Raw genomic sequence first — 22,182 nt, 5'->3', positions numbered from 1 at the left:
GTACTTGATTTTAACCCAGATAGAGATACTAATAAAGTTTTGTGTGAATATTTTCTACAAGAATCTGTTAGTTTGTTGGTTGCATACTTGTACATTTGTAGTTGTTTTTAAAGAATTTTATTGCAAACAAAACAACAACACAATTCAAAACAACTTAGTCAGGGAGGATAAAAGTATCTAGGAAATAACAACAGATAAACACACACCCACACACACACACACACACACACACACACACACACACACACACACACACACACACACACACACACACAGAGAGAGAGAGTAACAAAACTGAAAACGAGAGCACCAGAAGAAAAACTAAAAATCTATATGAATAACATACATTGACATAACATAATTCTAACAGCCTTTGATTAAAAAATAATAATAAAAATAAAAATGAATTAATGCTGGCAGGTGTTTTATCATTGTCATGAATTAAGCACATGCCTCGTCCTCCGATCACCATCAGAGGGAACATTCTCCCGAGTATTAGTAGCTTCTGGACTACACTTCCCATAACCCCTCACTGGGACTGATTGCACCGCCACCTGTTCTCAATCAGCCACTGACTATATAAGCAAACTTGAACTTGACTTCTGTGCAAAGCTTTGTGTAGGCGGTTGGCAACAGCTAGACTGTGACTGGGTAGGAGATGGTGGAAGGAAGTGAGGAGCGAGATGGGATCTGAAGAAGAAGGCGGGAGAGATAGGTGTGTTTGGAATGTAATGCTATCGAGAAAATGGGAAAAAAAGGAGAAGGCAACATATAAAATAGATGAAACGGATAGTGAACAAAGTATGACAATAGTAAGTAAACCACAAGAAGAAGAATATAAAGTGATCATGACACTATCTCAGGAGGGGTCGTCATTTGGTGAGTGGAATCCGATTCATTTAACAAAGTCGATAAACAAATTGATAGGCGAGGTCAAAAATGCTAAGGTATTAAGAAGTGGAGCACTGCTGATCTTCTGTAGGAATAAAAAAACAACAAAAGAAAGCCATATAAGTACATTTACCAAATGAGCCATATGAGTACAATTGATGGCAAGAGAATAAAATGTGTATTGACTGGAATAAGTCGTTGATTCGTGGAGTTATCACAGGAATACCGGTAAATGTCAAAGAAGATCAAATCAAAGACAATGTAGCAGGGGCAAAAGTGCTGGAGGTAAAACGCCTTAAAACAATTAGAAATGGGGAGAAATGCGATAGCCTGTGTGTTATGATTAAGTTTGATGAAGCAAAACTTCCAAGTAAGTTATTCATAGATTACATGAGCTACGAGGTCACAACATACATCCCTCCCCCACTGAGATGTTTTAAGTGCCAAAGATACTGTATGGCCATGTAGCAGCTGTCTATAAGGGTAAACAAAGATGTGGTAGATGTTCAGGTGAGCATGAGTATGGGAAATGTGGAGGAGTAAAATTGAAATGCTGTAACTCTGGAGGGGAGCACAATGCAGCCTACCATGGATGTGAAGCTAGCAAGAGAGCAATGGAGGTGCAGCGAGTGAGATCACTGCAAGGAAAAACATATGCAGAAGCTGTAAAGAAAGTGTCTAAGTTAAAGGAAACCAATAAACCAGAACTCAAAGAAAATAAAAGTAAGTCTTGTGAGAAATGCGAAAAAACAGAGGAAAAGAAAGATATGTTAGTTATGAAAAAAAGTGAATTTGTGTTGTTTATGGTTGAGGTGATAAACTGCTCGGCACAAACAGACAGAAAAACAGAAAAGATCAAGATAATAGTTAAATCAGTGGAAAAATAACTAGGAATAAAAGGGCTTAGCTGTGAAGTAGTTGAAGAAATGATAGTGGTAGGAAGTGCATACTCACAGTCATGGGCTGGTGGCTCTTTATAATATTAGCTATATTGCAATGGAACTCTAGAAGCCTTATAGCAAATGGAGTTTTGTCTCAGATTTAGCGGATAGACCTCATGTAATATGTGTGCAAGAAACATGGTTAAAGCCACAGTTAGACTTTGCATTGTATGGATATAATTCAATTAGGAGAGATAGAGAAACAGGAAAAGGTGGAGGTTTAGCAACTTTTGTTAAAAGTGGGGTAAGATATAAACTTATGAGTAAAGGGAAAGAACAGCAAACTGTTGTAATTGAAGTATGGTCAGGGGAAGATAAAATGGACATAAAATAGTCAATTTTTACAACCCTTGCAATAGATTAAGTGCTGATATATTGGAATCAGTTTGTGGATCAGTGCAGGGCAAACTAGTGGTAAGTGGGGATTTTATTGCGCACAGTACATTATGGGGAAGTAAAAAAACAGATATAAATGAAGTAGCAATAGAGAAATTTATAGAGGATAAGGAGCTGGTGCATATTAATGATGGAAAGGGCACACAGTATAATAGTCCGGGTAATGCAGAAATTGCCATTGATCTAACACTAGTATCAATTGGAATTGCAGGAATTAGTGCATGGGAAGTAAGGAGCACTGTAGATCGACAGTGGGTAGTGATCTCTATCCAATAATAACTAGAATTGGCATAGAGATACACCAGGATAGGGAAGCGAAAATACCAAGGTGGAAATTAGATAAAGCTGATTGGCAGACATTCCAAGAAATTAGTAAGTCTAAGTGTACTGTTTTCCTTGCATCTACCAATGCAATTTAACAGCCAGCCAAACTCCATCCATAAAGTACAGACGAGTCAGGATTCATCTTAGTCTTTGACTTTTAATAAGATGCCAGGTACATTATGAATTAAGAGTAAAACTGCAACAAACAACAAATAAACAACAATCAGAAAAATCAACTAATGACTAATTAGCATTCATGCAAGTATATCTCAAAATAGCCCAAATTAAATCAGTCATCAGTTTTCTTAAATGGGATTATCAGCTAACCAAGAAATAAACAACAAATACAAATACTGTCTCATACAGAAGTTATCTTATCAAAATAGCTTAAGATTAACACATTGAACGCCGTCAAACAAAAGCTAGGCTAATAGCTAAAGCCGTCATTACAAAACTTCTATTAAATCAAAGCTCTGTAAAAACTGATCACAAATATATGAAAATATGTATCATTAAGTATTATGTAAAGAAGACGATACCAAAAGTTATCAGCGAGGCTCTGCACCTGCTTCCACTGTTGCCTGAACATGTCACTACCTGAGAAATTTCCAGGAGATGGAGGAACACCAACCTTCTGTGTCAGAAGCATTGCAGGAGTTAGAATGAGAGGTAAGTCAGGGTCTGAGGAGATTGGAACTAAGGGCCTTGCATTAATTATTGCAGAAATTTCAGCCATGAAAGTGCATAAGACTTCATGTGAAAGGGGATAAGATCTGTACTGCAGCAACAATGAGTCCAGAATCCTCTTTACTACACCTATCAAATGGGGCATGGGGCGGATTGAATTCCCATGAGCAAGAACAGTTTGTGAGGTATTCTTGCAACTTTGGGTCCTTCATCATTTTGGAGAATCCCAGTTCTTTGCTTGCAGCTACAAAGTTAGTTCCACAATCTGACCGAAATAGTTTGACAGGTCCTTTAATGGCAAAAAATCTCCTTAGTGCATTTATACAGCTGGAGGTATCAAGGGATTCAATTATCTCTATGTGAACAGCATGTGTGGACATACAAGTGAAGAGAATGGCCCAGCGCTTGCTCTCTGCGTGACCTCCTCTTGTACGACGAGCTGAGACTGAAAAAGGACCGAACACATCCAAGCCAACATAAGTGAAATGTGGGGATGTACTGAGACGCTCCTCTGGAAGGTCAGCCATTTTTTGAATTTCTGTACTCCCACGTAACCTCCTGCATACAACGCACATATGTATGACCCTACTAATAGACCTCTTTCCATTAATTAACCAGTATCCTCCAGTGCGCAAAGCTCCTTCGGTGAAATGGCGTCCCTGATGCTTCACTTGATCATGGAAGTGACGAATTAATAAGGTGGAGATACTGTATGATGACGTCCAGGTAAGACAATGGGGTTTCTCTCACACTGTCCACAGGTGCATGTGTTAGACAACCACCGACTCTGATTAGTCCATCTTCGCCCAGAACAGGATTCAACTTGTTCAGAGGACTGTTCTGAGAGATTTCAACATGTTTCTTAAGAGCACTGTACTCTTCAGGAAAACAGACTTTTGGACAGAAAGAAGAATGACCTTTTTGGCTTGGGCTAACTCACTAAGGCAGTAAGGCTGATGACACTTATGCCAGCCTACATGTATGCATGTCTGTCCTTTAGACTCAGAGTGAAAGGAACTGGCAACATGGATCAAGCACGTCACTCCTCTCAACAGTGACTTCCATGTTGAAAAGCGCTCAAAGCATTCTGGGTTAAGTGATTTCTCAGTTATACTAGTGACAGCAGTGCTCACTTGAGGTGAAGGACAAACCTCTGAATCTGTCTCTGGATCACAAATATATGCAAGCTGTTAACAGTGGAGAGAATGCCACGACGAGTCAGAGGTTTGCTGTTATCTGGTGAGTGAAATGTAAAGGTGTCTGTTGATATTTCCCAGTTCAGGCCGAGACTATGTTGAGCTGGTACGGTTTCATCTCCAAAATAAAGATCTTTGACACCTTTAGCGCAGTCATCGGGTAGAAAGGCTGACAAGACTAATGGGCTGTTTGACATTATCTTGTGGAGCCTTAAATTCGATTCTGCCGGGGATGCTTGTATCCTGCGAAGTAAGTCAACAGCTTCAGCAGCAGTTGGAAATGACCTCAGACCGTCATCCACATAAAAATCTCTCCACAAAGTTGTAGGTGTTGGTTTCATGCATAAGCTCTCTTTCTTTGGCAGCCCGATGAAGTCCGTAAATCGCCACTGCTGGGGAGGGGATATTTCCGAACACATGGACTTTCATCCTACATTCAATCACATCCTTTTCGATATCGTGGTCACGGAACCACTGGAACCTCAAATAATCTCTGTGATCTCTCACTGTGAAACAGTGGAACATTTGCTGAATATCGGCAGTCACGGCAACAGGCTCTTTTGTGAACCGGATCAGCACACCTAACAAACTGTTGTTCAAGTCTGGTCCTGTCAAAAGGATGCTATTCAGTGAGAGACCCTGATATTGAGGGCTGGAATCAAACACCACTCTAATTTGGTCAGGCTTTTTTGGGTGATAAACCCCAAAGTATGGTAAATACCAGCGTTCCTGGTCAATGCTTAGGGGAGCAGCGTACTCTGCATGATCGTTTTCAAACAACCTTTGCATGAAGTCTGTGAACTGCTGATCTATCTCTGGTCTTTTCAGCAAAGTCCGACGAAGAGATGATCTCCAGGAAGATATGATCCTCAACAGACAGAGCAGGTTTGTCATCATCCCTTGTGCGCTAGAACACCGAACAGCCAAGGAGATTTTCTCTGCTTGCACATGCACCCTTGTAGACATGAGGGATACCTTGTGATTCAGCTGTGAGACATAAGCTATCTTTCAAGTTGATGTGACTTTGACATGGGGGAAATTATGAGGTTCTACCATTGTCCAGCACATGTGTCTTGCAACTCAACCCACTTGGCTTGTGAGAATTACCCAAGCATACATCTCAAATTATAAGCCAGCCTAAATCAGTTTTAATCGAAAAAGGAGCATTATGAGGCCCATTTATCTGGCGTCTCACCTTATGGACTCACAGAGCATCACGACCCAACAGCATGAGGATCTGGGCACTGTCATCCATTTCTGGAATCTCAGAGGCTATTCTTCTAAGATGAGGATGATTTTGAGCGACCTCTGGAGTAGGTAATTCTGCCCTGTTATCTGGAATATTGTTGCACTCGATTAGAGTAGGTAGTGTCAGGCTCATATTACCACTAACAAGCTCTATCTGAAATCCATCAGCTATCCGTCCAGAAGCTTCAATAGTTCCAGCACAGGTTTTGAGGAGATATGGAGAAGCCTGGCTATTTATGCAGAAAAACTCGAAAAACTCTGATCTTACTAGTGACCTGTTGCTCTGATCATCATGCATCGCATATATTTTGACAGCGGCTTCTGGACTGCCCTTGGGATACACTCTAACTAAGCATATCTTAGTACAGGATTTAGCTGGCAAACCTTCCCCACAGACTTTAGTACAAGCACTGTTCACAGGAGGCGATGAACGTTCGTCCCCGCCATGATCTGAAGAGATGACTGAGCTATTAGAGACCCATGGTGCAGGTCCTGGGTGGAGAGCAGTGGTGTGGTCTTCACTGTCACATTCCATACACTTCACTACAACTTTACAATTGCGTGCGATATGGGAAGAAGATGCACAACTTCGAAAACAGATACCATGTTCCCTCAAATATGCCTTTCATTCCTCCATTGGCTTTATTCGAAAACCACGACACTTTTTCAGTGGATGTGGTTTATTATGTATCGGGCAGATCTTGGGGTTTTTGTCACAGGTGCTCGAGTCCTTACTGGGGTAGGCCTTTTGAGAGACGTCAATTTTATGAACAGAAATGGGCATCCTCTGTGTTTTTGTGTGAAGTGTGAATTTCTCACTTTTAGGAGGACCAGCAATTATGAAGCTTGGATCATTTCTGGCCTTTGCCTCGTAATAGATGAAGTTAACAAAATACCAGAAAGGAGGAAAGGTGGCCTTATACTGTTCTTTATATTTCATCCCGTGAGAGAGCCATTTCTCTTATAGGAAGTATGGTAGCTTTTCCACGATGGGATTTATTCCTCTAGCAGTATCCAGATATGTTAGGCCAGGCAGATAGCCATCTTGCTTAGCAGCATGTAGTTCAGTCAGGAGATCACCTAACTTAAAGAAGTCCTTATTAAGAACTCTGAGAAAATTTTCCAGCCTTTGCAGAAGTGCATTTTCAATTATCTCAGGTGCACCGTAACATTCTATTAATCTTTCCCAGGCATTGGGTAGCGCTGCCTTGGGATTGCTGACATAAACTGACCGTAACCTTTTCACATGGTCAGATGATTCTTTGCCGAGCCATCTAATAAGCAGGTCCAGCTCTTCCCCGGCTGTCAGGCCCAAACCCTCTGTGGCTCCAACAAAGGCTGATTTCCATGCTCTAAAACTCTCAGGTCTGTCATCAAACTTGATGAGACTTGTATTTACAAGCTCATGACGTGCTAAATATTTTGCTAAGTCTAACATACCTGAGGATTCTGGCTGGTGAAACGGAACTGAATGTGGCCATGCTGGGATAGGTGTCCTCGGAGAGAAACATGATGCATGAGGATTACATGTTTCTTGTTTAACTTCATCTCTAAATGACTGATCAAGTGGCTGAGATGGCAGTTCAGTGAAGGCATCCTGTTCACGATTCATTTTAATGAGACTATGAACAGAACAGTTGGGGTCTGATGTCTCAGGGTATAGTTTGTTGCTGTAATTCGAATTCTGAATGTCTGTTTCTTTTGGCTTATTTATTTCCACCCCACTTTGCATCTCAACATAGTCTTTGGTGCGCTCCACTTTGCTATGTGAAGACACAGAGAAGCTAGCACTTGAAATATTGTCCTCAATTGATGCTACAGCTGCTTCTAACACTTCTGCCTGGGCCAAAGCAGCAGCTTGTTCTTTTCATGTTGGAGCACCTCCAAATCTGCCTCCATTCTGGCTTTGTCCAGTTTGTGGGACATTTCTAATTTAATCTTGACCAGTTTGATTGCATTTTCTTTCTTTACAAACAATACATGAGTTCGTGCCGCTTCTGCTTGAGCCCGTGCCGTGGCCGCTGCCATGCTGGCTGACATTCTTGATGACCGTGATGATCGTGATGAATGAGAGCGTTTTGATCCCGCCTCAGAAGCCCGGTCTACTGTGCTCATGGTTTCCTTTGCGTCTTCCTCTGCAGAGGCTGTAAGATTCTTGTCGTGGTTCATGGTACAAATGTGACTGCAATCTTCTGCCATGTAACTTGATTTGCTTGTAGGATTATCATCTTTTTACTGTACTGTTCTCCTTGCATCTACCAATGCAATTTAACAGCCAGCCAAACTCCATCCATAAAGTACAGACGAGTCAGGATTCATCTTAGTCTTTGACTTTTAATAAGATGCCAGGTACATTATGAATTAAGAGTAAAACTGCAACAAACAACAAATAAACAACAATCAGAAAAATCAACTAATGACTAATTAGCATTCATGCAAGTATATCTCAAAATAGCCCAAATTAAATCAATGTCATAAGTTTTCTTAAATGGGATTATCAGATAACCAAGAAATTGACAACAAATACAAATACTGTCTCATACAGAAGTTATGTTATCAAAATAGATCACAAATATATGAAAATATATGAAAATATGTATCATGTATGTAATATGTATTATGTAAAGAAGAATTAACTTACAGATGATGCTTTTACAAACACAAAACAAAGGATGGCATCTGAAGATCAAGGAGCTGACGGCACGGGAAATATGACCACTTATTTTTCTGGAGAACTGCAACTAGGGGGCACCAAAACTACATAACTACACATACAATATAAACGACAAGTAAATTTGGAGCAGAACACTAAGTTTGTGGAGCTACTTAGTAGAGATATAACAGATTTAGAGGAAATGAACAGTGCCGTAGTCGCAGCCATTATACAAGCAGCAGAAGAAACAATTCCGAAAAGCAAAGGAAATAAGCAAGGAAAAAGTGTGCTGTGGTGGGATGATAGCTGTAGAATAGCAGTTAAAAAAAAGAAACAAAGCATTTAAACAGCTTAAAGCTCATCACACACTAGAAACTCTTATTGGCTACAAAAGGGCACAAGCAATAGTTAGGAAAACGATTAGATCATTAGAACGCATGTATTGGAGACAGTATTGCAATAAAATTGGAAGTGAAACTCAGTTGTCAGTTATATGGGGAACAATCAGAAGAATGAGTGGATTAAGTAGAAAGGTGGATATGCCAGTGTTAGTAATAATAAGAATGCAGTTAGTAATGCAGAAAAAGCAGAACTTTTGGTAGAAACCTTTGTGAAAATCCACAGCTCTGGAAATTGATCCACAATAGATAAACAGAATAGGAATCAGACACTGTTGGAAAACCCTGGAATTAAAGAGAGTACAATAGAACTGCATCAGGAGGAGATATGGACTTGCCTTTTACTATGTTTGAATTAAAAAGGGCTATCATAAATGCACGGCAAACAGCACCAGGGAAAGATGCTACAGTATATGTTACACCATGTTAGGGCATATGAAGAATGTGGCATTGGAGGTAGTATTAAGGCTAATCAACATGATATGGAATACAGGTAAAATCCCCAATGAATGGAAACAGGCAGTGATAGTCCCAATACTCAAACCCGGTAAGAATGCAGTAGACCCGTCAAGTTATAGACCTATAGCGTTAACATCACAATTAGGAAAAGTCATGGAGAGGATGGTAAGTGATAGGTTAAGTTACTATATGGAAGACAAGGGTCTTTTTTCAGCATATCAGTCTGGATTTTGTAAGGTAAGGAGGACAATGGACTCTGTTTTGTGCTTAGAAGCAGAAGTTAGGAATAGGGTTGGGAATCAAAAGAAATTTTCCGGTTCCGATTCCGATTCCAGTTCTGCCTTATGATTCCCGGTTCTGATTCCGATTCCATAATTAAAGAAATGTGAAAAATAATGCACAATACTTAAACAATTCCATTTGTGTTTATTGATCACTCTTTAAATATATTAAACAGAGCATTTCAATTCATATCAATTTACATTTAAATATGCCATCCTTAAAAATATTCTTGTTTGCCGTAACCCAACCCTGTCAATAAAGGACCGACTCATATTATTATTTTTTTATATGCTTTAAGTACAACTGACTTGCCGGTTGTAAATTTGCGTTAAGACCAACCTTTTTTTTTTACTCTTCAGTAAACAAAATGTTCGCAGTCACCGTTCAAAGTCATATGGGTTCGGGCACCATAATACATCTAAAAAATTAATTAAAACAGCTTGACACCGCTTTAACTTGGCACGAAGTTCTGGAAAAAACTGTGCGCAGCATCAAAATAAGATTTGCAATGATGCGCCCGAAGGCACGGGTTGAAGACCCAGTCAGTGACGTCACGATATGCTAATTTGTTTAAAGTCATTTCTACGGAATCACCATCACCAAAATTGTAACATTGAAACTTGAAAAAAATATATAGACCTACCTACCGACCACTTTTTTTTTTTTTTTACTGTTACTGCAAACCAAAATATTTTTAAGGATGGCCTAAGTCCAACATCAAATTTAACATCCAGAATTACAACTTAGCAAAACAGCAATTTTTCTGAAGAAAAATTAACATGTCTGCTTTCTCTGGGAGAAGACGAGACCTGGCTTATTGTATCTCCAGCTGTGGAGAAAACCCTCTCAGAGGGGGTAGATTTGCTTCATTGTTGTAACTTTGGAAATGAATCCACACTTTAGACTTTTAGACATGTTTGACACCAAGCGTACCTCAGCACAGCAGCGCGAGTGACATTTCTGTGGTAATCTGCATTAATTTGGTTGTGTGGCTGTAAACAGTGTAAACAATTAATATTCTTGAGGTAAGACATGGCTATGCCCAGCGCTTTTCCTGTCATCGCGTCAGAACCGAAACTTAAAAAAACAGAATCGGTTCTCAGTTCCCAACCCTAGTTAGGAAAGCACAAACTAATAAGGAAAATGTAATTGCTGTGTTCTTTGACGTTGAAAAAGCATATGATATGCTGTGGAAGGGTGGACTACTTATCAAACTTAACAAATTAGGAATAAACGGTCAATTATTTATTGTCTTGACAATAAAAGCAGACAGCTGGCACTAAAGGCCAGCCCCGAGCTGACGTTCTCGTCTATGAAATCGGCTCTAAAAATAATTTTCGGAGGGAAAACGACAGGCTCATCAAATAGAATACAAGTGAAACAGGACGTGGCATGGCAGAACAAAGACTACAAGGCAGAGGAAAACAGATCACAACTTTGTGGACAACTAAAGCAGCCATTATCGGGGACTAATCCACTGGATAAGTTCGGTAAGAGATCCAAATGTGCTATTTGCCAGTGTACATTTCAAAATGCCAAATTGAAACTGAAGTAAAAACTGCTGAGTAAAACATCACTGAAGAAAGCATTGACCATTATGGACATGGAAAATGATAGTGCAATGATGTTCAAACAATGCACCACTCTTGAATTTACTAGTTCTGAACATTACGGTGTCAATATCAGAGACAAAGAAACTAAAAAAGGTCAAACTGAAGAAAAAGTCCTAACAGTGACAGAAAATATGTCTCCAGATGAGAAACGCAAAGTCCTTCTGAAGCTCGACAAACAGTCTGGTCACGCCTCGGCAGACAGACTACGGAGACTCATTCACAGTTCGGGAAACAATGATAAAGAATGCTGTACTATTTTACAACAAATAGTATCTGACTGTGAAATATGCCAGAAGTACAAAAAGTCAAAGCCAAGGCCTGCTGTGGGGCTGCCCTTAGCCTCGGAATATAACGAGACCATGGCAGTGGATCTACACGAGCTGGAGCCAGGTGTGTGGTATCTTCATATTATCGACCACTTTACATGTTTCAGCGCTGGAAACATTGTGAAAACTAAGAAGTCATCTAAAATTGTAAACTCCTTTACAAGGCTGTACAGTGACAATGGTGGAGAATTCAACAACGAAGAGATCAGAGACATGGCTGAAAACTTTAACATTGAGACAAAAACAACAGCAGGGTACAGTCCATGGAGCAACGGACTACTTGAGAGGCACAATCAAATGCTCACTGAGATAATCCAGAAGGTCAAACGAGAAAATGCATGTGACTGGCAAACTGCCCTTGACTGGGCCCTCATGGCCAAGAACATTATGTTGAATGTTCATGGCTACAGTCCATATCAATTAGTGTTTGGACAGAATCCGAACCTTCCGTCTGTATTAGTCGACAAACTACGTGCTCTAGAAGGAACCACTATGAGTGCAGGAGTTGGAGAACACATTTCTGCATTACATGCTTCTAGGAAAGCATTCACTGAAGCAGAGACTTCTGAGCAGATAAGAAGAGCACTACGTAAACAGTTCAGACCCACAGACGACATGTATGTGACAGGAGACAAGGTATAGTACAAAAGAGCAGACAGTCTGAGTGGAAGGGACCAGGGGCGGTTATTGGTCAAGATGGAGTTGTTGTATTTGTAAGACATGGGGGGACTCTTGTTAGAGTACATCAGTCCAGGCTCTGCAAGATAAACACATAGGATTAGGACTCTACAAAGCAAACTGTTCAGAGCAACACAGACACAGCAAGTGAAAAATGCAGCTTAAACAATGGAGCAGAGAGCTCAGATGGTGAACAAAACACAGACAATGAACAGGAAAACATCAACGATGATGAGGTGAATACAGGAGAAGTGTTTCATCCTATGACACAAACTGAAACAGATCACAATGTTAGTGATAACCCTGCCTCTTCTGCTGGTGTGAAGTTAAGAGCAGGACAGACCGTGACATTTATGAAACAGGATGGTGATGGGCTACAGAGAGCTAAGGTTTAAGGCAGAGCAGGTAAAGCCTCTGGAAAATACAAACACTGGTTTAATTTGCAACATTTTGAACCTGATGGCAGTGATGGACAAAAGGAGCCAGTGGATATGTCATGTGTTGATAATCTTAAGATTGAATCAACTGATAGGGAGAATGATGTACTCATTACAAAAGACATTTGATTTGATGCAGCCAAGCAGGATGAAATTATGAATTGGAACAAAAACAATGTTTGTGATGAACAAGTTGATGATGCAGGTCAAAAGTGTGTTTCTACCCGATGGGTCTGTAGCCTCAAAGAAACTCCCAGTGGCATTATCTCCAAAGCACAACTTGTAGCTAGAGGTTTTGAAGAGCTTAACATTCACAAGCTGCAGAAAGACTCCCCAACATGTGCTTCCGAGTCTCTGAGGCTATTATTATCAGTAATCTGTCAAAATAAGTGGCAAGTTCATTCTATGGACATCAAGTCTGCCTTCTTACAAGGCATGCAGTCCAGAGAAATCTATGTCCGGCCCCCTCCTGAAGCAGAAAATAAAGACATACTATGGAAACTAAACAAATGTGTTTATGGCCTTGCAGATGCATCACTGAATTGGTACAACAAGGTGAAAGACATCATGCTGAGTACAGGTGGGAGAATGTCTCAAGTAGATTCGGCAGTGTTCTATTGGTTGGATGAACAGTGTAAGGTTACTGGAGTACTCGCATGTCATGTTGATGATTTTCTTTGGGCAGGCTCAGAAAACTTCTCAACAGATGTGATACCCATACTAAAGTCTGCATTCCATGTTGGACGTGAAGAACATGACAATTTCTGCTATGTCGGAATGGACTTTGTCACTATTAATGGTGTAGTTCATGTACATCAACATACATACATTGAAAACCTACAGCCTATTTGCTTGCAAGCATCACGTGCTGTGCAGAGAGATGCCTCTCTTAATGAGACTGAAAAAGAGCAGCTTAGGTCAAAAATAGGACAGGAACTATGGGTTGCAAAACAAAACAAACCAGACCAGACATTATGTTTGATGCAAGCAGCTTAGCATCTAATATAAAAGATGCCACAGTCCAGTGTTGTAAAAAATCTTAGTAGAAATAATTAAAGTATTATTCCTTACAATACTATAACCAAAGTAAGGTATTAGGCCTTGCAAAATATTACAATTGCTGTCATAAGACATATGTAGGTGATGTTGTAGGCCAAAGATGTTTATTGTAATCATAAACTTAGTAAAAGTAACCAGATTCGGGGCTGTCAGGCCTAGTCAGTTTTAGCACATTTGTAATAACAAATACAAACTTGTTATGTAGAATGGAAAAGACCATGGTTCCCAGACCTTAGCTCATAGCGATAACTTGTTATGTAGAATGGAAAAGACCATGGTTCCCAGACCTTAGCTCATAAATTGTTATGGAAAATGAAGAAGACCATGGTTCTCAGACCTTAGCTCATAGCGATAACTTGTTATGTAGAATGAAAAAGACATTGGTTCACAGACCTAGGCCCTGAGAACTAAGGGGAGGAAAATCCATAAATGGGCATATGGGGAAAAGGTAATGGGAAATAAGGGGAAATTAGGTCAGTGTTTTTAGAATACATAGGAGGTGATGCCGATAAATAAGGTGAAAATGCACCTGGGATTCCAAGAAATACTGGGAACCAAAGAGGAGGCTAGGAGCGCCGGGGTATATATCGAGAAGATCGTGGGTGAAGGTGTGTATGTCAAATTCTTCTGGCCAGATGAAGGAGGCAGCCCCGCGCGCGCGTGTGTGCCTGTGGGTGTGTGCGTGTGTGAAGGTGGGTGTTTTTTATTTTTGCAAGAACGTCGCGAGAGTTCTTGTTTTTCTTGATTGATTTTTGCATGACATGCTCTTTTTGGGGATTTTCATTTGTTACTTTCAATTTGGCAATTTCTCTTAAAAGATTGTTGGCTGATTGACCACAATAAAGAAGTTTGCCCATTCTCATCCAGGTCTGAGGAGTTTTATTTTTGTAGTAATTATAGAGTTAACAGTTAAGTCTAACTAAAACAGTTTTTAGTAACCAAAAAGTCTAAGTGTAAAGATCACCCTGCGATGTGTCAACTTGGAGGCGGCTCTGAGTTCCGACACCAGTCTATTCATGAGACAAATGAGGTCATTAGAAAGATTAAATCAGAAGAGGTGACTCTCAAGTTTTAAGCACTTGGGAAACAATGATGCTCTGAACTTTATTTTTTTTTAGTGATACTTCCCTTGGAAATACATTGATTGGTCTCATGGGAGACGGAGGGAAGTTTTCTCCTCTCAGCTGGCAATCTAAGAAAATTTGACGTGTGGTGAGGAGTACTCTGGCAGGGGAAACTTTGGCCCTGTCAGATGGAATAGATAATGCTGTGTTTCTGGCTACCCTATTTTCTAAGCTCACAACCTGAAATCCTGAGATGAATGCTCCTCCCTTGATCTGTGTTACGGACAATCACTCTCTGTTTGATGCGCTTAAGTCAACAAAACAGGTCTCTGAGAAACGACTTTGACTGGACATCAGCAGTATAAAGGAGCTCGTACAGAGCAAAAGGATACAGAAAATACTCTGGTCCATTACAAAAACTCAACGTGCTGACTGTCTTACAAAAAAAGGGAGCATCTGCTCTGGTGTTATTGAAAGCATTCAGTGAAGGATTATGGTGCTATGGAAAGCACTCAGGTTAGGGCTGTAGATATTAAGCTTAAAAAGGGTAAATTTGAAAAGATTGAACACTTCCAATTGTGTGTGTAACAACTGTTCTGTTTACGGTAATATTGGACTATAAAAAAAATATTTTATTTCTTTAAGTAAAGGGAGCTTGTTAACAAGTTATTCCTCCCCTACACTGTTCATTACAGCATAAGGTGCTACTATTCTGTTAAATATGGTACGGTGTGCCGGAACTTTTCCTTTGCGCATGAATAGCGCGGGTTGTTCAGTGTGTGAGTGACGGTGATGCCTGACACTGCAATAAAGTTGTGTAGATAATAAACGTTGTGTTTATTTGAAATAACAGAACTATTCATATTTACAGATGGATCAAAAAAGCCAGAAACAGGCCAAATTGGTGCAGCATTTTTTATTCCCAGGTATAAAGTAGCAGTCAAACAGAGAACAACAGATTACCTGTCAGTCTACACTGTGGAGTTAGTAGCAATTGTACTGGCATTAGGGTGGGTGGAGGAAAATAATCCGAACACAGATGTCATTATAGCCTTAGACAGTTTATTAAGCATTCAGTCAGGGAGAGTGTCATGTAGACAAGACCTCATCCATCAAATACTCCACTTGCTTCTCACACTTCACAATAAAAGAATAGGTGTCTCCTTCCTTTGGGTCCCTGCCCATGTAGGGGTGGAAGGAAATGAAACTGTGGATATACTAGCAAAAACTCTACAAAGCAGGAAACAGTTGATGTGCGCATACCAATAAGTAGAACAGAGGTCAAAACTATCATAAAGCAACACTCACTTAAAATATGGCAGGAATATTGGAACACAGCGGATACAGGACGTCACTTATACAGTATATAATACCAGGTGGGCAGAAGCCCTAGGAAAGATATGCTAATCTCACAGCTTAGAATGGTACATTAAATACAACACTGTACAGTATAGGAAAACATCCCACTGGATTATGCACTGATTGTAAAGTACAAGAGACAGTAAAGCATACAGTATACTGTTAGACTGTAAAAAATATGAAGAAGATAGGGCAGAGTTAAAGGCACACATGGATGGACAAAGCATGACGCTTGAGCATTTATTAGGTAAAACGTCTATGAGAATACCCAATTTAGTAATTTTGTTTTTTAAAACAAAAAACCCCTTATGAGAAAAGTTAAATCAAGATCCGTGACGTCACCCGGTAAGGCGCAACCGGGGCCCCGCCCTGGAGCCAGGCCCGGGGTTGGGGCTCGCATGCGAGCGCCTGGTGGCCGGGTCTTGCCCCACGGGGCCCGGCCGGGCTCAGCCCGAAAGAGCGACGTGAGGCCGATCTCCTGTGGGCCCACCACCTGCAGGAGAAAAGGTAAGGGGCCGGTGCAATGTGGATTGGGTGGCAGTCAAATGCGGGGGCCTCGGCGACCCAATCCCCAGACAAGGAATCTGGCACTAGGGACACGGAATGTCACCTCGATGGGGGGGAAGGAGCCTGAGCTGGTACGGGAGGTTGAGAGATTAGATACTGACTAGATATAGTTGGGCTCACCTCCACACACAGCTTGGGCTCTGGAATCCAACTCCTTGAGAGAGGCTGGACTCTCTACTACTCTGGAGTTGCCCATGGTGAGAGGCGGCGGGCTGGTGTGGGCTTGCTCATAGCCCCCCAGCTCAGCAACCATGTTTTCACCCCGGTGGAGGGTCGTTTCCCTGTGCCTTCGGGGCGGGGATAGGTCTCTCACGGTTATTTGTGCTTACGGGCCAAATGGCAGTGTAGAGTACCCAAACTTCTTGGCGTGTCTGGAAGGGGTGCTGGAAAGTGCTCCGAACGGGGACTCCGTTGTTCTACTGGGGGACTTCAACGCTCATGTGGGCAGTGACAGTGACACCTGGAGGGGCGTGATTTGGAGGAATGGCCCCCCCACCTGAACCCGAGTGGTGTTCTGTTATTGGACTTCTGTGCTAGTCACAGTTTGTCCATAACGAACACCAAGTTCAAGCATAAGGGTGTCCATCAGTACACATGGCACCAGGACACCCTAGGTCGGAAGTCGATGATCGACTTTGTGGTTGTTTCATCTGACCTCCGGCTGTATGTCTTGGACACTCGGGTAAAGAGAGGGGCGGAGCTGTCAACTGATCACCACCTGGTGATGAGTTGGATACGATGGCGGGGGAGGGAGATGGACAGACTTGGCAGACCCAAACGTACTGTGAGGGTCTGCTGGGAATGTTTGACAGAGTCTCCGGTCAGAGAGATCTTCAACTCCCACCTCCGGCAGAGCTTCAACCAGATCCTGAGGGAGGTTGGAGACATTGAGTCCGAGTGGACCATGTTCTCCACCTCCATTGTCGACGCGGCCGCTCAGAGCTGTGGCTGTAAGGTCTCCGTGCCTGTCGTGGTGGCAATCCCTGAACCCGGTGGTGGACCCCGGAAGTAAGGGATGCAGTCAAGCTGAAGAAGGAGTCCTATCGAGCCTGGTTGGCTCGTGGGACTCCGGAGGCAGCTGATAGGTACAGAAGGGCCAAGCGAGCTTCAGCCTGGGTGGTTGCGGAGGCAAAAACTCGGGTCTGGGAGGAATTCGGTGAGGCCATGGAGAAGGACTTTCGGTTGGCCTTGAAGAAATTCTGGCAAACCATCCAGGAGGGGGAAGCAGTGCCCTGCCCACACTGTTTACAGTGGGAGTGGGAATGACTTCAACTGGGGACATCCTCGGATGGTGGAAGGAATACTTCGAGGTTCTCCTCAACCCCACCGACATGTCTTCCACTGAGGAAGCAGAAGGCGGGGGCTCGGTTGTGGACTCGTCGATTCCCCAAGCTGAGGTCACTGAGGTAGTTGAGAAGCTCCTCAGTGGCAAGGCACCGGGGGTGGATGAGATCCACCCTGAGTACCTCAAGTCTCTGGATGTTGTGGGGCTGTCTTGGTTGACACGCCTCTGCAACATTACGTGGAGGTTGGGGACAGTGCCTCTGGACTGGCAGACTGGGGTGGTGGTCCCTCTATTTAAGAAGGGGGACCGGAGGGTGTGTTCTAACTATAGGGGGATCACACTCCTCAGCCTCCCCGGAAAAGTCTATGCCAGGGTACTGGAGAGGAGAATTCTGGGGATAGTCGAACCTCGGATTCAGGAGGAACAATACGGGTTTCATCCCGGTCGTGGAACACTGGACCATCTCTATACCCTCGCCAGGTTGCTGGAGGGTTCATGGGAGTTTGCCCAACCAGTTCACATGTGCTTTGTGGATCTGAAGAAGGCTTTCGACTCTGTTCCTCGTGGTGACCCATGGGGGTGCTCTGGGAGTATGGGGTCTGGGGCCCTCTGTTAAGGGCTGTCCGGTCCCTATATGACCGGAGCAGGAGTTTGGTTCGCATTGCCGGCAGTAAGTCAGACTTGTTTCCGGTGCATGTTGGACTTCGGCAGGGCTGCCCTTTGTAACCGGTCCTGTTCATTACTTATATGTACAGGATTTCTAGGCGCAGTATGGGGCCGGAGGGAGTCTGGTTTGAGGACCACAGGATTTCGTCTCTGCTTTTTGCAGATGATGTTGTCCTGCTGGCTTCCTCAAATCAGGACCTTCAGCGTGCACTGGGACGGTTTGCAGCTGAGTGTGAAGCGGCGGGGATGAGAATCAGCGCCTCCAAGTCCGAGGCAATGTTTCTCAGTTGGAAAATGGTGGCTTGCCCCCTTCAGGTTTGTGGAGAGCTCCTGCCTCAAGTGGAGGAGTTTAAGTATCTTGGGGTCTCGTTCACGAGTGAGAGAATGATGGAGCGGGAGATCGACAGGCGGATTGGTGTATCTTCTGCAGTGATGCGGTTGATATACCGATCTGTTGTGGTGAAGAAAGAGCTGAGCCACAAGGCGATGCTCTCTATTTACCAGTCGATCTACGTTCCTACCCTCACCTATGGTCATGAGCTTTGGGTCATGACCGAAAGGATGAGATCCCGGATACAGGCGGCCAAAATGAGTTTCCTCCGCAGGGTGGCTGGGCGCTCCCTTAGAGATAGGGTGAGGAGCTCGGTCACTCGGGAGGAGCTCAGAGTAGAGCCACTGCTCCTCCACATCGAGAGGAGTCAGCTGAGGTGGCTCGGGCATCTGTTTCGGATACCTCCTGGACGCCTCCCTGGGGAGGTGTTCCGGGCATGTTCCACCGGGAGGAGGCCCCGGGGAAGACCTAGGACACGCTGGAGGGACTATGTCTCTCAGCTGGCCTGGGAATGCCTCGGTATTCCCCCGGAAGAGCTGGAGGAAGTGTCTGGGGAGAGGGATGTCTGGATATCCCTGCTTAGACTGCTGCCCCCGCGACCCGGCTCCGGATAAGCGGTAGAAGATAGATGGATGGATGTTTTTGAAAAATACTGGGTTAAGTGAAAGAATTACATTTTTCCCCCTCTCCCCTCTATTCTTTGATGCCATTCTAGTGCCCACACTCCATTCTAGTAGGTCGTGGTAATGCACCTTTAAGCTGAGTTGCCAACTGCCATTAAACTCGAAAGAAGAAGAAGAACTTCTGTGCAAAGTCTCGATCTATATTTGTGAGCGTTTCCTGTTTTGTATTTTCCGGTTATTACTTTGTTTGTATTTCTGCCTTACGATTCTCTGCTGCGATTTCTGTCTTCTCTGCATTGTTGTGTTTGCCTACGTGATCCTTGAATGTTGTACTACGAGCATTCTAATAAAGCCTGCAAATGGATTCTCAGCCTTATGACGCTTAATTAAAATCATAGTCAACTTTGTCGTTTTTGTCCCATGTGTGTTGTGCCATGTTCTTCCTATTGTTCTGCTTTCCCCACCATGTCACATTTTCCCCATCTACCCTGATGTTCTGCCCTCTATATATCTATCTTGTTGTATCTATTTTTGTCAGTCGTTGTTTTATGTTCATTCTGTACGGTCTGGAGTCGGTGTGTTTTCAGGTTCCCATGTTATAATGTTTTTGTTAGATATATTTTTTTAACATTCATGTTGTATATGTACATTTACATTAACATTTACATTATTTGGCAGATGCCCTTATCCAGAGTGATGTACAAAAGTGCTTAAGTCTCTATCATTGGATACAATAACTCTGGTTCACTTAAGATACCATAGTGTCTAAAACTCTGTTGTTGTTTATTATTTTTTTTATTTATTATGTTTTTTAATATACATACATACAACAAACAGGGAGGAAATGCTAGTTGAAGTGTTTCATGAATAATAGGTCTTCAACTGCCGTTTGAAAATAGCCAGTGACTCAGCTGTCCGGACCCCTAGGGGAAATTCATTCAACCACCTCTGTACCAGAACAGAAAAGAGTCTTGTAGTATACTTACCTCTTACCCTGAGAGATGGTGGAACCAGTCGAGCACTGCTGGTAGATCTGAGGGTGCGGGGTGCAGTGCGAGTTCTAGTTTTAGTCTACTGTATATGTCCTAGTTCTAGTCTTGTAGTCTTCTCTAGTTTTGTTACTAAAGTAGCACTTTTATTTTATCCTGCATATTGGACTGATTCTATGTACGTGGGTGATCGAGACTACCACGGAGATCTAGGTTCAAGCTACACTTCAGGTGGAATCTCTTGTTACAGTAGTTGAATAAAAAACAAACCAAGCTATTACGGAGGGAAAGCTAGATTAAGGAGGGAATGATTCCCTGATTCAATAAGTCCCTAACTAATCAGCATTATCATCTAGTTTATATTAAGTTAAAGCTGCTAGCAGCTAGTGCTAGGATTTATAGGGGCTGAAGTGACCCTCAGATAATGATAAACTAATACTTTTAGCTGTTTTCCATAGAATGTTGTTTTAAAAGTACATTTATCTTATAGCATTCTTTATATTCCTGTGTAATTTTATGAAATAAACAAATTGAAAATTCTATTTCATTCATGATATTTACAGTTTTTAATGTTCTGTTATCAGACCAACAACACAGGACATGGAATTATGGAGGTTATAAAATATGACCACCTCACACCAGCTCACAATGTACAAAAACACAGGGTACAAAAACAAGAAAACAAGAACACATTTGTCACAGGTCAGCATGACCGGTGGGGGGGGGGCATTCCTTTCGACAAAGAAAGAGAAATGTGGAAAGAAAATGAAATAAGCACAAAAAATGAATTACCATAAAGAAAATTCAATTCAGCAATCCCTTCTTTTATACTGAATAATAATGAAGTATAATTACAAATGCAAACACTATTTCTTGTCGTCCAATTCGCGAACTGCCAGAAGGTATTATCATGCGGATGAGCTTTGACGGGAATCCCTGTCCCAAGCGCAATGAGCAGTAGTAGAAGTAGAACAGCCATACTGGTCACTGGCTGTGTTTCCTGATTCCAGTAGAGGTTGTCCTTGTGTCCCCCAACGGCTTCCTCGTGCACCGTTTGCACCGTGGCAGATGTCCGAACAGGCGGCACAGGAGAGTCTGCGGGGTCACCACGCCGTTTCGCTCAATGATGTCAGCCTTTTGCAGAGAGATGTGGGTCGTCACCTGGAGCTCACCGACAGCCCACTATTTGTAGGTCAGCCGATCCTTTTATTTGGATGCTGGGAAGAGGGGACCCATGAAAAGGTCGTCAGCTGTTACCTCAGATTTTTGAAACACAAACACTGTTTAGACAGACTTTTTACTTATCATTCTTCTTTCCAACCCGTGCCTGGTTTTAGACGGGAGGCATGGATGCACTGTGGAAAAAGATTAGTTAACGCAGCAGTGCGAGTCACAGCAACTATTTCTGCAGGTCCACTATACGGGGTCTCACCCAAAGGCGTGCCTAATTTTCCCAAATTTCTGACCAAGACACAATCTCCCACCTTAAAATGGCGAGTATTGCCAATTGGAATTTGGGGTTGTTTTGAATTTACCCATGTCCAATACTCGTTGAGCTTCTGAATTAACCCTGCAGAGTACTCGCTGAGGTGTACATCAAGGTCCCCCGTTCCCAATGCCTGTTTGCCTCTTCGCCAAGGTTGGGGAAATAGTCTCCCCATCACGAGCTCATAGGGAGACAGGTGATCCAAAGCCAATTGTGCGGTCATT

At 42.6% G+C, this 22,182-nt stretch overlaps 1 protein-coding gene across 2 annotated transcripts in view; it reads left to right on the top strand.

The window, feature by feature from the left end:
• LOC113641023 (zinc-binding protein A33-like) overlaps positions 1 to 22,182 on the top strand; it is a 56,051-nt gene that overhangs the window by 2,953 nt on the left and 30,916 nt on the right. The window lies entirely within an intron of this gene.

This window comes from Tachysurus fulvidraco, chromosome 6 (assembly GCF_022655615.1).
Source record: "Tachysurus fulvidraco isolate hzauxx_2018 chromosome 6, HZAU_PFXX_2.0, whole genome shotgun sequence".
Taxonomy (NCBI): Eukaryota; Metazoa; Chordata; class Actinopteri; order Siluriformes; family Bagridae; genus Tachysurus; species Tachysurus fulvidraco.
This window is presented reverse-complemented; position numbering and strand designations above follow the sequence as displayed.